The sequence below is a fragment of the Tamandua tetradactyla genome, chromosome X (genome assembly GCF_023851605.1).
Source record: "Tamandua tetradactyla isolate mTamTet1 chromosome X, mTamTet1.pri, whole genome shotgun sequence".
In the NCBI taxonomy this organism is placed as follows: Eukaryota; Metazoa; Chordata; class Mammalia; order Pilosa; family Myrmecophagidae; genus Tamandua; species Tamandua tetradactyla.
Genome location: NC_135353.1, coordinates 70122971 through 70138450, shown reverse-complemented (window position 1 = coordinate 70138450; position 15480 = coordinate 70122971). Strand labels below are relative to the sequence as shown.

The window sequence follows — 15480 nt, the reverse complement described above, 5'->3', positions numbered from 1 at the left end:
GTATGGGCAGATGAGTAAAACCTGTGGATTAGAAATAAATAAATAATAGGGGAAACAAATGTTAAAATAAATTTAGTAGATTGAAATGGTAGTAATCAATGAAAGGAGTGATAAGGGGAATAGAAAAAAAAGGGGGGAAACAAAGGCTAAAATATATTGGATAGATGGAAATACTAGCGATCAATAGAGGGAGGGGTAGGGGGTATGGTATGTATGAATTTTTTTCTTTTTATTTCTTTTTCTGAATTGATGCGAATGTTCTAAGAAATGATCATGGTGATGAATATACAACTATGTGATGATATTGTGAATTATTGATTATATACCAAGAATGGAATGATCATATGGTAAAAATGTTCATGTTTGTAGGTTGTTTTTAAATAATTTAAAAATTAAAAAAAAATGAACCAAGACAAATGCTTTAGCTAATTTTTTAAAATTTGATGGTTAATTTTACTCAGAAAAATAAGACTTTTTAAAAACTATTTTCCTATCTCAATGTGAATTTATTCACCTTAAAAATAACAGACTAGCAGCTGAAATAGATAATTAAATCATAATGTCATAGAAAAAAAATATCTCATGCTATTGTGGGGAAGCACGAGTCCAGATTCCGTAGAGCAGGTACAAGCTTGGAACTCTGATGAAGATTTTTCATGAATTCCCTGGGACAGCAGCTGGCTGGCTGAAGTAGAGTAAAAATTCTCTCTTCTGACTGCTGAAATCATTACTTCTCCCTTTAAAGTCAATAACTGATTGGATTAAACATCTCTCATTGCTGAAGACACTCTCCTTGGTAGTTGAAATCAGCCATAGATGCAATAAAATTACTGATGATTTAAGTCCACGAAATGTCCTCACAGTAACAATGACGCCAGTGCTTGCTTAACCAGAAAACTGGACACTATCACCTGGCCAAGCTGACACATGAATCTAACCATAACAGGCAGTAAAGCAAATATAAATGGTTCTTCAATAAATGAATGATTGGCTCAACTTATTGAATTAGTCAAGGTCAAGCTAGGATATGCTGCCATAAGAACTAAAGCAACTAACACAAATAAAGTGTTATTTCTTACTCTTATAGTCTGATAGGAGTTGAACAACTTTCTTCCCTCTTGTAGTTATGCTATCTGGATCATTGGCCTCCAAAGTTGATCGTATTTTGCAAGAGGCATATCAACTCTCAAATGCCTTGTGTGAAGTAACATATCACTTCTGCTCACATTCCATTGGAAAAAAATATCATAGGGTCCCTACCTAAACATATAAGGGTCAGTAAAACAGTTAGCTTATCTGTGTGTCCACGGAAAAAAAAGCTATGATATGCATATAACTTTGCCTCTGCTTTACTCAGAGGCAAAATAAAACTATCTAGCAATATCATTTTCCCCTATTATATTGGCAGTGATTTTTAAAATGTGATAATGTGTTGGCAAGCATGTGGGTAAACAGATCCTCTCACTCACTGCTGGTGGGAGTGTAAATTTTTGCAATCTCTATAGAAGACAATATGGCACTATCTATCAAAATTAAAGTACACATAATTTTTAACCCTGCCATTCTACTTTTAGGAATTTGTCCTACAAACTAAGACATATACAAAAAATATTTTTTTTGTAATAGCATAAGCTTGAAAAAAAATCTTAATATTCATTGGTAGGGGCAGCATTTAACCAATTAGAATACATCCATATAATGGAATACCAAGCGGTATAAAGAAGAATGAGGAAGCTCTTCATGAACAAGCTCTAATTAAGTGAAAAAAAAAAACAATGTGTATAATGTACTGCTATTTGGGCAATAAAATGAAAAATACTTACACTTATACAGTCATAAAAACATCTGATGAAAATTCAAGAAACTGATCATACTGACTGTGTCCATGGGTAAACTGTGGGGCAGGGAGACTTTTTACTGTAGAACCTACTGTACCTTTTAAATTTTTATCCATGTTAACTTATTACCTAATGAAAAATTTAAATTAAATTTAGAGACAGGGTTTGGATTCACACAGCTACTTAATATCTGTGGGACCTTCAACAAGTTGCTTCTCTCTGTGCCTCATTTTCCTCATTGGCAAAAAAGGGTTAAGAATAATACCTACACCTCATGGGGTTGTGATAAACCAATTGCAGTATTTCTTAAGAAAATCTGACTCATCAGTTTTGATGTGTTTGAATTATATGCTGCTACAGAAATATTAAAGCAAACGGGAATGGCTTGTAGAGTGGCAGGGAAAACTCTCTAAGGTGACACTTAATACTCTGGGGAGTTTTCCTGTATAGAGGACAGCAAATGCAAAGGCATTAGGACAAGAGTGGTTGAGAAGCAGTACGGAGTCTGGGATAAGATCGAGTGAGGACAGCATTAGGACATGAAGTCACAAGGGAGGTGGGAAGATCATGGAAGTTATTATGACTCTGGTTTCCAGCACAGAAGTGACATGATGGATTTAGCAGGATCCATCTACCTACTTTGTAGAGATAAAGACAATACTGTAGGAAGGACAGGAGCAAGCAAACACTCCTTGGAAATAGATGATGCCAACCTTTGGCCTGAACCCTCACCCCTTTCCTAGCTAAACTTCTGGAATAGTTTTAGAAGTTTTCTAATTCATGCAATGCCCAAATAACCAAGAATGAGAAGCTCTAAAGACTAAATACTATATATTTTATTTTTTCTCAGATTATATTGACAATTTTTGCCATCAAGTTTTGACGCCTTTTTGCAGATTGCTTTAAAGCACATTAGTACTAGATGCCAAAAGATAACAGAAGCCTGATAACAGAAGTCTTGTTTGTCTTAAGTTTAATAGACATGAATTCACTCAGTTGAACCATCCCTACCCACATCAGAATTTATAGTTTATTAAAAATATTTTTAGTAGAAAGGAATTAAAGTTAGAAGGTTTTATTAATGAAGGTTGTTAAAAATGTTTTCTGGAAATCATTTAACTAGCCTTTTGAGACTTCTAAAAAATAAAAATTGGCTCAAGGAAATCAGCAATCAAAAATCAAACTAACCATTCTTAATTCAGCAAACTCAGAATTTGAAGTTGAGTATTTCTTACTCAAATATACCCCGAGAAACAGAGGCTTAGTCTACTGGAAAAAAAGTTAAGGTAGGAAAACAATTGATGGCCCAAGTCTGCAGAATGGTATTTTGAAGGTAGTTTGACCAGGGAGAGGAGTAAACACTTCAGCCTAGGTTGGAAACCATGAACCTACACTGACGCCAAGAATATTTTTCTCAGTAATCTTATGGGAATGGATAAAGTGGGTCAATCAAAGATCAGTTGTGAGGTTATATTGTACTAAGCAATGATGTGCGTTTATATAACCAATTGTATTTTTTTCCCTAATAAGGCTAGAGCCTCATAAAGGCCACAAATTACCATTACAGTAAGATCTTGATTAAAGCAAGTTTCAATTTTTTATCCTTACAAATTTGAAAGTATTAAGTCTAATGGCCTCTGGCTTCATGACCGTATGTATTACTAGTTTACAAACCTTAAGGTTAATAATTCACTTGTCTCATTTACCTTCTAATGCTCAGTTTCCACCACTCCCAATATATAACAGTGTAAATACCACAGCTAATTAATCAAATTCAGGATTATTCATATATCATAGATAGAAGTATGGAATTGAACCAAGTTTCACCTTTCATGTGAACTTAATGGTACTGTGGAGACCAATCAATTTTGTTTAGGTTGTCAACCCAGGTTTATTTCATTTGTAAGAGAACTCATTTTAAAAATTTTTCTAGAAATGGTGGCATTCTTTTGAAGTTTTTTCCCTCTAAGAAGCAGCAGTTACATGAATAGAATACAAGATTCAATCTAAAAATGTGAGCTCTAGTTCCGATTTTAATTACTTTATTGCAAATGATGTAAGAGAAAGGATATCCTCCTCCCATCCTACAAATTTCCAAGCAAATTTCAATTTTAAAAAACTTTTCCAAATTTTCCCTCTAACTAAACTAAAAAAAAAAAAAGCTACTTGAGAATAAACCAGGACAGCATGTTATCCCCGCAATAAAATTGCAGGTTTTCATGCACCAAACAAATCTACAGAAAGAGCTAAAGAGCTGGCTTCAGTCCTCCTCTTTTGAAGAATTTATTTTACACCTTTACCACACTGCATGGCATTTTAAGCATTAACATGTAACTCCCTGAAAAGATAAAGCAAAGACAAAATTGTTTATCTTATTAGAAACAAGATACACCATCACTTTATAGTCTTCAAACATTATTGCACTTTAACTTTCATAATTTGACAATATATATATATATTCATGAAATAATCTGCAGACAACTACTGTTTAACAAAGAACGCTTTTAAGTAGACGTGACTGTCCTAAATTGTTTATTATGTATTAATTTTACAAACATTTATTTATATTAGTGGTAACAATGGGGCTTGGGAGTACTGCGCCTTCTTCAAGCTGCACAGTGAGAGCCACCAATACTGTGGTGGAACATGTGGCCCTTTCCACGGCCACGGCTCTTGTGGCCTGCAGACGTTAGCCCACACATCTTCCTGTGCTTGTGGACTGGCTTGGTGATCCACTGGGTGTCAAGATTTCTTCTGATAGCTTTATAGAATGGATCAATGAGAATTACCTCAAACAATTTGCATATAGAATCTTCACCAACCCAATAAGAATTGGGGACTCTCAGTGCCCCCACAATGGCATCCAGCATGCTCCTCAGCAACAGACTGAAGGTTTCTTGCAAACTTCAGTTGGGTAACACATGAAGGACAAGCTTGCCATACATTGCACCCTTAGGAACTGGGTGTTTTCAACCACCACGGCACACTCAAATCCTATAGATGACATGATCTTACTTGGCCTTGTATCCCAGTCTGTGTGCTTTATCAGGCCGGGTGAGACCGTGGGGGTTGGGTGGGCTGTGGAATGCAGAAAGCTGGCATTATTGCCAGTAGCAGACCCTCAGAAGAAAGCACATCACATCGGACTGCTTCTTCCTCCATAGCTCCTATATATACTTATAAGCACCTGACTGAAAGGGCTCTTGCAACACTTAAAAAACAAATTGATAAAAAAAAAACTATTGAGTTGCTTTGCACACACTCTAGGAATATGTAGTCCACATAAACTGGCAAATCTGTCTAAAAGAAAATTAAAGAAGTTAATGAACTATGTTTCTTTGTGTAGGCATTGAAAAGTATACTTACATAAGAGCTTTTGTAATTATAACTATAAGAAAATAAGAAAAGGTGTTAGTGTCAACATAAAAGAAGAATTCTGGAACACTATTTTGGTTTGTTCAAGACCAGGGTTAAAGTTCTCATAATTCAAATCACCTAAATCTCCTACATTAGTTTTATGAGTTCAATAAGGTACCACTGTTTACATAACTTGTTTCAACTAAAAAATATGGAGAGGACTTCCAGGAAGATGGTCGACTATAATAGCTCAAGATTAGCCCTGCTCCTCAGAAAAGTTAGAGAAGGGACAGAAGGGCAACTGAGGCAGCAATTTGGGAGTACAGCTGACCTGGGAGAGCCTTTTGTACCACAAGCGGCAGCCCTGGTTACAGAGGTCAAGGAACTGAGAAGCAGACAGCTGGAGCCTGGCACAGAGGTGTGGAGGCGCAGAGGTGCAGAGCTGGTGGGACAGCACGAATGGGAGCATGGGACTAGGAAGTAAACCAAGCCTCGTTCCTTGGGCACACAACCCTCACAAGGGCAGCCCCATGACCGGCGACTCACCCCACAGCCCAGGCACCTGAACCATGTCATCCACTCCCATTCCCTGTGCTCCAGGCACCCCCACCCCACCAGCCCCCAGTGCGTGTACCTGCCCCACACCCTCACCCCACGTGCAGCCCAACCCACCTGTCCTGTACCCCTCCTGAGCATAGCCTCCCCCTCCCTGCTCACTGCAGGCTGTTGCCAACACATAAAGGTGGTGGGCACTAACCTCCATACTTAGGCTATCACTGCACCCCCACCCAAAGTGCCACACAGCCTCAGCCCACCCTCCTTGAGCTCAGTGCATCCATTTTTGGTACTCCCAGGCCCTCACATGTGCATGGGCCCTCAATCACGTCATTCAGCTATGGGAACCACACTTCACAGCAGTCCTAGAACTGCGCATATCCACAGCCCTCAGCCTCACTTCCCAGCTCTGAGAAAGTGCCAACCTGCGCAGCTGGATCACATCTGCCCCCAATCCATGAAGGCATAATGCCGACCTGCTGCAACAGCTCTAGGCATGTGCACACCCATGCCTTAGACCAGCTCACACCTCAGTTACGCCCCTGAGACCAATGCACCCGCACAACTACAACCTCCCTCATCGCTGGGCACCAATGTTCACAAGCATTAGTGTAACATCCCCAACCAGCATCCATACCAGCTCTGAAAGAAATCACTGCACTGGGTGCTCTACCCTGTACCTTACTCCCTGTTGTACAACCATCCTGGAAACACAAGGCCTTAGAGTACCAAAAGAAATCAACTCCCAAAGTAAATCAATCAAGATATTTACATGCAACAAAGACAGCAGAAGATGACTAAGCATATCACAATGCAGACAGATATGGCCCTGCCTAATGAACAAATTAAAACATCAGAGGAGACACAGACATTGGAACAACCAATCAAAGATGTTCATACAACTCTAATAAAATAAGGGAAAGCAAATGACATAAAGGAGATCAAGAAGACAGTAGAAGACAAAGAGGAATTTGAAAGAATAAATAGAAAAATAGCGGAAATCACAGGAATTAAAGACGATGTTGACCAAATAAAAAACATACTAGAGGCACACAACACCAGATTTGAAGAGACAAAAGAAAGAATAACTGATATAGAAGACAGGATAATTGACTTCAAAAACTCAAAACAGCAAATGGCAAAAAAGATGGAAAAAATTGAATTGGATCACAGGGAAATGATAGATAAAACAAAGTGCACAAATATAAGAATCATTGGTGTCCCAGAAGGAGAAGAGAGGAATAAAGGGTTAGGAAAAGTAGTTGAGGATATAATGGGGAAAAACTTCCCAACCCCCATTAAGGACATAAATATACAAGTCAAAGAAGCCCAACAAACTCCAAACAGAATAAATCCAAACAGGCCTTTCCCAAGGCACATACTAATCAGTCTGTCAAATGTTGAAGAGAAGCAGAAAATCCTGAAAGCAGCAAGAGAAAAACAATCTACTACACACAAGGGAAATCAAATAAGACTGAGTTCCGACTACTCAACTAGCACCCTGGAGGTGAGAAGCCATTGGTATGATATATTCAAGATGCTGAAAGAGAAAGACTTCCAGCCAAGAATTCTGTACCCAGCCAAATTGTCCTTCAAAACTGAGGGAGAGATTAAAATTTTCACAGACAAAGAAGTCCTGAAAGAATCTGTCAACAAGAGACGAGCCGTACAAGAAATACTAAAAGGAGTTCTGCCAGCTGGAAAAAAAAAAAAAGACAGGAGAGGGAGGTCTGGAGGAGGGAAGAGAATTGAAGAGTACCACTAAGGGTAATTTAAATAATATAAAGAGAAAGAGGGAAAAGAATATATAGATCTGACAAATAAAAAAGATAAGATGGTAGAATCAAGAAATGCATTTTCAGTAATAACACTGAATGTAAACGGACTAAACTTACCAATTAAAGGATACATATTGGCAGGATGGATTAAGAAACATAATCCAGCTATATTCTGCTTACAAGAGACTCAGTTTAGACACAAGGATACAAATAGATTGAAAGAGAAAGGATGGAAAAAGATTTCCACACAAGTTACAACCAAAAGAAAGCAGGAATATCAATACTAATATCAGAAAAATAGACTTTAAATGTAAAGACATCATAAGAGACAAAGAAGGTCACTGTATACTAATTAAAGGGTCAATGCAGCAAGAAGATAGAACAATCATAAACATTTATGCTCCCAATCAAGAAGGTCCAAAATATATGAGAGAGACATTGGCAAAGGAGACTTCAATACACCAATCTCCTCTATAGATAGAACAACCAGACAGAAGATCAACAAGGAAACAGAGAAGTTAAATCACTTGATAAATGAATTAGACCTAACAGACATATATAGGTCGTTGCACCCCAAGCACAAGGTTATACATTCTTCTCTAGTGCTCACGGAACATTCTCCAGGATAGATCCTATGCTGGGGCACAAAACAGGTCTTTATAAATTTAAAAATACTGAAATTATTCAAAGCACTTTCTCTGATCATAATGGGATGAAGTTGGATCTCAATAACCGCCAAAGAGAGAGAACATTCACAAATATATGGAGTTAAATAACACACTCGTAAACAACCAATGAGTAAAAGAAGAAATGGCTAGAGAAATCAGTAGCTTTCTGGAGCTGAATGAAAATGAAAATACAACTTATCGGCACTTATGGGATGTGGTCAAGGCTGTGCTGAGAGGGAATTTATTGCCCTAAATGCCTATATTAAAAAATAAGAAGAAGCAAAAATTTGAGGACTTAACAACCACCTGGAGGAACTTGAGAAAGAATAGAAAACTAACCCCAAAGCAAGTAGGAGAAGAGAAATAACAAAGATTAAAGCAGAGATAAATGAATGGGAAAACAAAAGAACAATAGAAAGAATCAATAAAACCAAAAGTTGGTTCTTTGAGAAAACCAATAAAATTGATAGGACACTAGCAAGACTACAGAGAAAAAAAGAGAGAAGATGCAAATAAAGAAAATCAGAAATGAGAAGGGGAGTGTTACCACAGACCCTGAAGAAATAAAAGAAATCATAAGAGGATACTATGAATACACCAACAAACTAGACAACTTAGATGAAATGGACAAATTCCTGGAGACACACAAACAAGCTACACTGACTCAGAAAGAAATAAAAGAACTCAACAAACCAATCACAAGTAAAGAGATTCAATCAGTCACCAAAAATCTTCCTACAAAGAAAAGGCCAGGGCCAGATGGCTTCACAGAAAGAACTAACACCAACCCTGTTTAAACTTTTTGAAACAATTTAGGAAAAAGGAACTCTATGTAACTCATTTCATGAAGCTAATAAAATTTTAATACCAAAACCAGGTAAAGATGATACAAGAAAGGAAAACTACAGGCCAATCTCCCTAATGAACATAGATGCAAAATTCCCAATAAAATATTAGTAAATCGAATCCAATAGCGCATTAAAAGAATTACACACCATGACCAAGTGGGGGTTATACAAGGAATGCAAGGTTGGTTCAACAAAAGAAAATCAATTAATGTAATATAGCACATTAACAAATCGAAAAGGAAGAATCACATGATCACGTCAAGTGATGCTGAAAAAGCATTCAACAAAATTCAGCATCCTTTTCCAATAAAAACACTCCAAAAAATAGGAACCAAAGGTAGTTATCTCAATATGATAAAGGGAATATATGAAAAATCGTTAGCCAGCATTGTACTAAATTGAGAGAGACTGAAAGCCTTCTCCCTAAGATCAGGTACAAGATAAGAATGCCCACTGTCACCACTATTATTCAACACTGTGCTAGAAGTTCTAGCTAGAGCAATGAGGCAGGACAAAGAAATAAAAGGCATCCAAATTGGAAAGGTAGAAGTAAAACTCTCACTATTTGCAGATGATATGATACTATACTTGGAAGATCCTGAGAAATCTACAGCAAAGTTACCTGAGTTAATTAACATATTCAGCAAGGTGGCGATATAAAATAAATGTGCAAAAATCAGTAACATTTCTAAACACAAGCAGTGACCTAGCTGAGGAGTCAGTTGAGGAAAAAAATCCACTCAAAATAGCAAGTAAAAGAATCAAGTACTTAGGAATGAACTTAACTAGGGACATAAAGGGCTTGTACACAGAAAACTACATAACATTGCTAAAAGAAATCAAAGGAAATCTCAATAGGTGGAAAGACATTCCCTGCTCATGGATAGGAAGGCTAAATATAGTTAAAATGTCAATTCTCCCCAAATTAATCTACAGATTCAACACAGTGCCAATCAAAATTCCAACAACCTATCTGAAGATTTGGAAAAGCTAACTACCAAATTCATCTGGAAGGGAAAGAGACCCCAAATAGCTAAAAGCATCCTAAAAAAGAAGAACCAAGTGGGAGGATTAACACTCCCTGACTTTAAAGCCTATTATAAATTCACAGTGGTCAAAACAGAATAGTACTGGTACGAAGACAGAAGCACTGACCAATAGAATTGAATCAACAGTACAGAAATAGACCACCAAATCTACGGTCAACTTATTTTTGAGAAGGCCCCCAAATCCTCTGAACTGGAACAAAATAGTCTTTTCAATGGTTGGGCATTGAAGAACCGGATATCAATACCAAAAGAATGAAAGAGGACTCCTATCTTACACCCTACACAAAAATTAACGCAAAGTGGATCAAACACCTAACACCTAAATATAAGAACTAGCACCATAAAGCTTCTAGAAGAAAATATAGGGAAACATCTTCAAGACCTAGTTATAGGAGGTAGCTTCTTAAACTTTACACTCAAAGCACAAGCAACAAAAGAAAAAAATAGATAAATGGGAACTCCTCAAAACCAGATGCTTCTGCACCTCAAAACACTTTGTCAAAAAGGTGAAGAGGCAGCCAACTCAATGGGAGAAAATATTTGGAAATCACATACAAACAAAGGTTTGATTTCTTGTATATACAAAGAAATCATACAACTCAACAATAAAAGAATAAACAACCCAATTATAAAATTAGCTAAAGATATGAATAGGCATTTTTCTGAACAGCAAATAGTGATGGCTCAAAAGCACATGAAGAGATGCTCATTTTCCCTGGCTAGAAGGGAAATGCAGATCAAGACTACAATGAGATACCACCTCACACCTGTAAGAATGGCTGCTATTAAACAAACAGGAAGCTATAAATGTTGGAGACGATGTGGAAAAACTGGGACAATTATGCACTGCTGGTAGGAATGTATAATGGTGCAGCCACTATGGAAGACTGTTTAGCAGTTCCTCAGGAAATTAAATATCGAGTTGCCCTGTGACCTAGTGTGCTGGTTTGAAAGGAAGTATGCCCCCCAGAAAAGTAATGTTTTAATCAAAATTCCATTTCATAAAGGTAGACTAATCCCTATTCAATACTGTATGTTTGAAACTGTAATCAGATCATCTCCCTGGATGATGTGATTTAGTCATGAGTGGTTGTTAAACTGGATTAGGTGACATGTCTCCACCCATTTGGTTGGGTCTTGATTGGTTTATTGGAGTCCTACAAAAGAGGAAATGTTTTGGAGAATGGGAGATTCAGAGAGAGCAGAGAATGCTGCAGCACCACGAAGCAGAGAGTCCACCAGCCAGCAACCTTTGGAGATGAAGAAGGAAAACACCTCCTGGGGAGCTTCATGAAACCAGAAGCCAGGAGAGAAAGCTAGCAGATGACGCCATGTTCGCCATGTGCCCTTCCAGCTGAGAAGGAAGCCTTGACTATGTTCGCCATGTGCCTTCTCACTTGAGAGAGAAACCCTGAACTTCATCAGAGATGAAGAAGGAAAACGCCTCCTGGGGAGCTTCATGAAACCAGAAGCGAGGAGAGAAAGTAGCAGATGACGCCTTGCTCGCCATGTGCCCTTCCAGCCAAGAGAGAAACTGTGACTGTGTTTACCATGTGCCTTTCCAGTAGAGAGAGAAACCCTGAATATCATCGGCCTTCTTCAACCAAGGTATCTTTTCCTGGATGCCTTTGATTGGACATTTCTAGAGACGTGTTTTAATTGGACATTTTCTCGGCCTTAGAACTGTAAACTAGCAACTTATTAAATTCCCCTTTTTAAAAGACATTCCGTTTCTGGTATATTGCATTCTGGCAGCTAGCAAGCTAGAACACCTAGCAATAGCACTACTTGGTTTACACCTAGAAGTGCTGAAAGTAACTGCACAAACAGACACTTGCACACCGAAGTTCACAGCAGCATTATTCACAATCAAACAATGGAAACAAACCAAATGCCTATCAACAGATGAGTGGATCAACAAAATGTGGTATATACATACAATGGTATATACATACAGCAGTAAGGCAAAATGATGTCCTGAAGCACATGACAAGATGGATGAGGCTTGAGGACATAATGCTGAGTGAAATTAGCCAGACGTGAAAGGATAGATATTATCTCATTCCACTTTTACGACCAGCATAAAGGTATAATCAGAGGCTTATAATAAAGAATATAGGGGACTTAGAGATACATAGAAGCTAGAAATGGGTGAGCCGTTAGCTAATGAGGTTAACTCTGTTCTAGTTTGCTAGCTGCCAGAATGCAAAATACCAGAAATGGAATGGCTTTAAAAGGGAAATTTAATAAGTTGCTGGTTTACACTTCTAAGGCTGAGAAAATGTCCCAATTAAAACAAGTCTATAGGCGGGCCACGGTGGCTCAGTAGGCAAGAATGCTGGCCTGCCATGCCAGAGGACCTGGGTTCGATTCCCGGTGCCTGCCCATGTAAAAAATAAATAAATACAAAAAAATAAAACAAGTCTACAGAAATTTCCAATCAAAGGCATCCAGAGAAAGATACCTTGGTTCAAGAAGGCTGATGAAGTTCAGGGTTTCTCTCTCAGCTGGAAGGGCACATGACGTGGTGGTGTCTGTTGGCTTTCTCGTGGCTCTACAAAAAGGGACTCTCTCCAAAATGTTTACTCTTTTAAAGGATTCTAGTAAGCAACTCCACCTTCAGTGGGTGGAGACACATTTCCATGGAAATCATCTAATCAAAAGGTACCACCCACAATTGGGTGGGTCACATCTCCATGGGAACAATCAAAATGCTCCCATCCAGCAATATTGAATGCCTAAGAGTTACTTTTGGAGGATTTCTGTTGTAATCAGACCAGTGTCATCATACACAGATATATGCATGTTTAATGTTGCTTCCTAAAACTGTTAAAGTGTTATAAAATGATTTATCATGAAGAAAAAATAGCTAAACAATTTTTGATTTTCTGTTCTCTAGTCTTCTCTTATGTCTGAAGAAAGGAAGGTTGATAACTTAAGGTAAAGATGAGAATTAATACAGATGGTTTATTATAGTAGGTACAACAATCACAAAGAAATAGAAATATATATACAAAAAATGGTTATTACTCTCTGCTTCAGAAAGTTGTTACAGTTCATTCATATGATAAATTTAATATGACATTGTTTTAGTTATATACTGATAAGCTATGACATTTTAAAACTATGGTTAAAAGCTTGGGATTATTACCTATGTGTATATTTATATAAATATCTGTTTGCATAAGTGCATATATAAAGGTATATTTTAATAAATCCTTTATTGCGAATTGTTACACGAATAATGTACCAAAGGAGTAAAATAAAAACTGGGGTCATTTTCTGTAGAATTATTATATTGTTTTATGCCCAGATTATAGAGGTTTTTGTCACCAAAGTATTCAGTTAATTCTTGGTGCTTTTTGACATATTCTTCAATCATTTTTTTTATACCAGCTTTATTTGTAATATCCAAAAAAGTGGAAATAAGACAAATGTCTTGCAAAGGATAGTTAAACAAACTGTGGTATATCCATCAAATAGAATAATACCCAGAAATATAAAGGAATAAGCCACTGATACATACCCAAACTTGACATTATGCAGGGTAAAAAAGTCTAATCTCGAAAGATTATATTTCCATTTACATAACATTCTCAAATTATAAAATGTTGATATGGAGAACATATTAGTGGTTCTCAGGGATGAGGGAAGTGTGATGCTAAGGGAATAAAATAAGGGATTTTCCTCTCTAATCCCAGTTTTTTTTTAAATCAGTTTAGGGGGCAGTATGCATTTAGCTTACTTTTGTAAAGTATCCGCATTTTCATTAATTTTTTGTGCTTTTTTAATATCATTTTATGGGCTTTTTAACTCCTGATATCTTTTGGTTTATTCTGTGGCACTTTATAGCTTTCTGGATTGAGATTTTAATTCACTTATTTTTCTTTCATTGTTACCGATATTCAATTCCATTAATTTTCTTTTGCAGATTTCTTTTGTTGAATCTCACAAATTCAGATATGTCTGCGTTTTCCTTATGATTTGCAGCTTTATGTTTGTAGTTCCCCTTGACTGAAATATTGTATAAGAGCATGTTTTCTAGTTACCTTATGTTTTATTTTCGTTTGGCTTCTCAAGAAACTATGCATTGAGAATTTATGACTTACGGTTTTGAGGCTAGGAAAAAAACCCAAATGTCAAAGCACCATTAAGGCAAGGATTTCTTCCCAAAGACTGGCAATACACATGGAGGCTTCTCTTGGCTTCTCCCTTCTTTTTCAGTTTCTGTTGATCTTCAGCCTCTTGCTTCCCATGGCTGTTTTCTCTTAGTCTGGATTTCATTCTGCTTATAAAGTTCTCCAGTAATATGATTATTACCTATCTTGATTGAGGCAGAACACATCTTAACTGAACTAATTCTTCAATCATTTTTAAAAGATTCTTTCCATTTAAAAAAGCTACCTTCCTACCAGCCATTCTTGTTTATTGCTGGGTGATTTTACAATGTTAACTGTAAATATTCCTTGCTTTGGATACTTATGACTCTTAACTTGTCCCTTCTAACAATTATTCTTGGTATTGCCTTTCCCAAATTCAGAATAATCTGCCTAAACTGCCTTTGAGTTTTCTAAAATGGCCACTAGCTCATACAAAGATTGGCTCTTTCACCCTACAAAAGAGAGGATAATAAGAATAATGAGGTTGTCTAAATTTCTCCAACTTTTAATTGCTGAACAGTTGCAAGAGTTTTTTTGTACCAAACTAAGTATTAAAATGACCTGACAAATTAAAACTAGAGTTTACCTTCCTAGTTAATTTATATAAGTAACATGTTAGTATAAATATCTTTTAATGATTGAATACTTTTCAGTTTAAAAGAAACATATATTTAAACACAAAGACTGATGTTTTAATTGTCTACCACATGATTTTTGCAGGGTTCTAGATTAACACACTTTTTTTCTTTTCTGTTCATAAAGTTTCTGGAAAGGCACTAGTATTGCTGATTAATTACATGGGAATGATCAGAGGTCTATTGCTTACTTCAGTCTTTAACTAGATCCATTAGCCAAGACATATTCACCTTATCTAAGAGCTATAGCAGCAAAACATGTACAAACTTTAATTAGCTTAGTTCTAATTCACCACTAAGCTTAATGGTGCCCCCCATTGTACAAACTCCTCTAGTGAAGAAAAAAAACAACACTTACCACTTTTCAGCTAGTTCCCTAATCTCCTATGAAATATTGTTTTCCCTTTCACACTGCCCATTGCTGCAATACTCTAAACCCAGTCACACTCCTTCATTTACTTGACGAAGGAAAAACAATTGCTTACTTCTGTTAGGGAACTCACCATGCCCCACACTGACCTCCAGAGACACTTCAATCTGCTCAGGAACAGTTTAACTCTACTTAAAAATTTTTCCACCTAGAGAATCCCAA

The 15480-nt window shown here is 37.0% G+C and overlaps 1 protein-coding gene and 1 pseudogene across 2 annotated transcripts in view; both read right to left on the bottom strand.

The window, feature by feature from the left end:
* PLP1 (proteolipid protein 1) overlaps positions 1-15480 on the bottom strand; it is a 108894-nt gene that overhangs the window by 34844 nt on the left and 58570 nt on the right. The gene's annotated exons all lie outside the window — the stretch shown is intronic.
* Positions 4406-5781, bottom strand: LOC143670937 (large ribosomal subunit protein eL15 pseudogene; annotated as a pseudogene).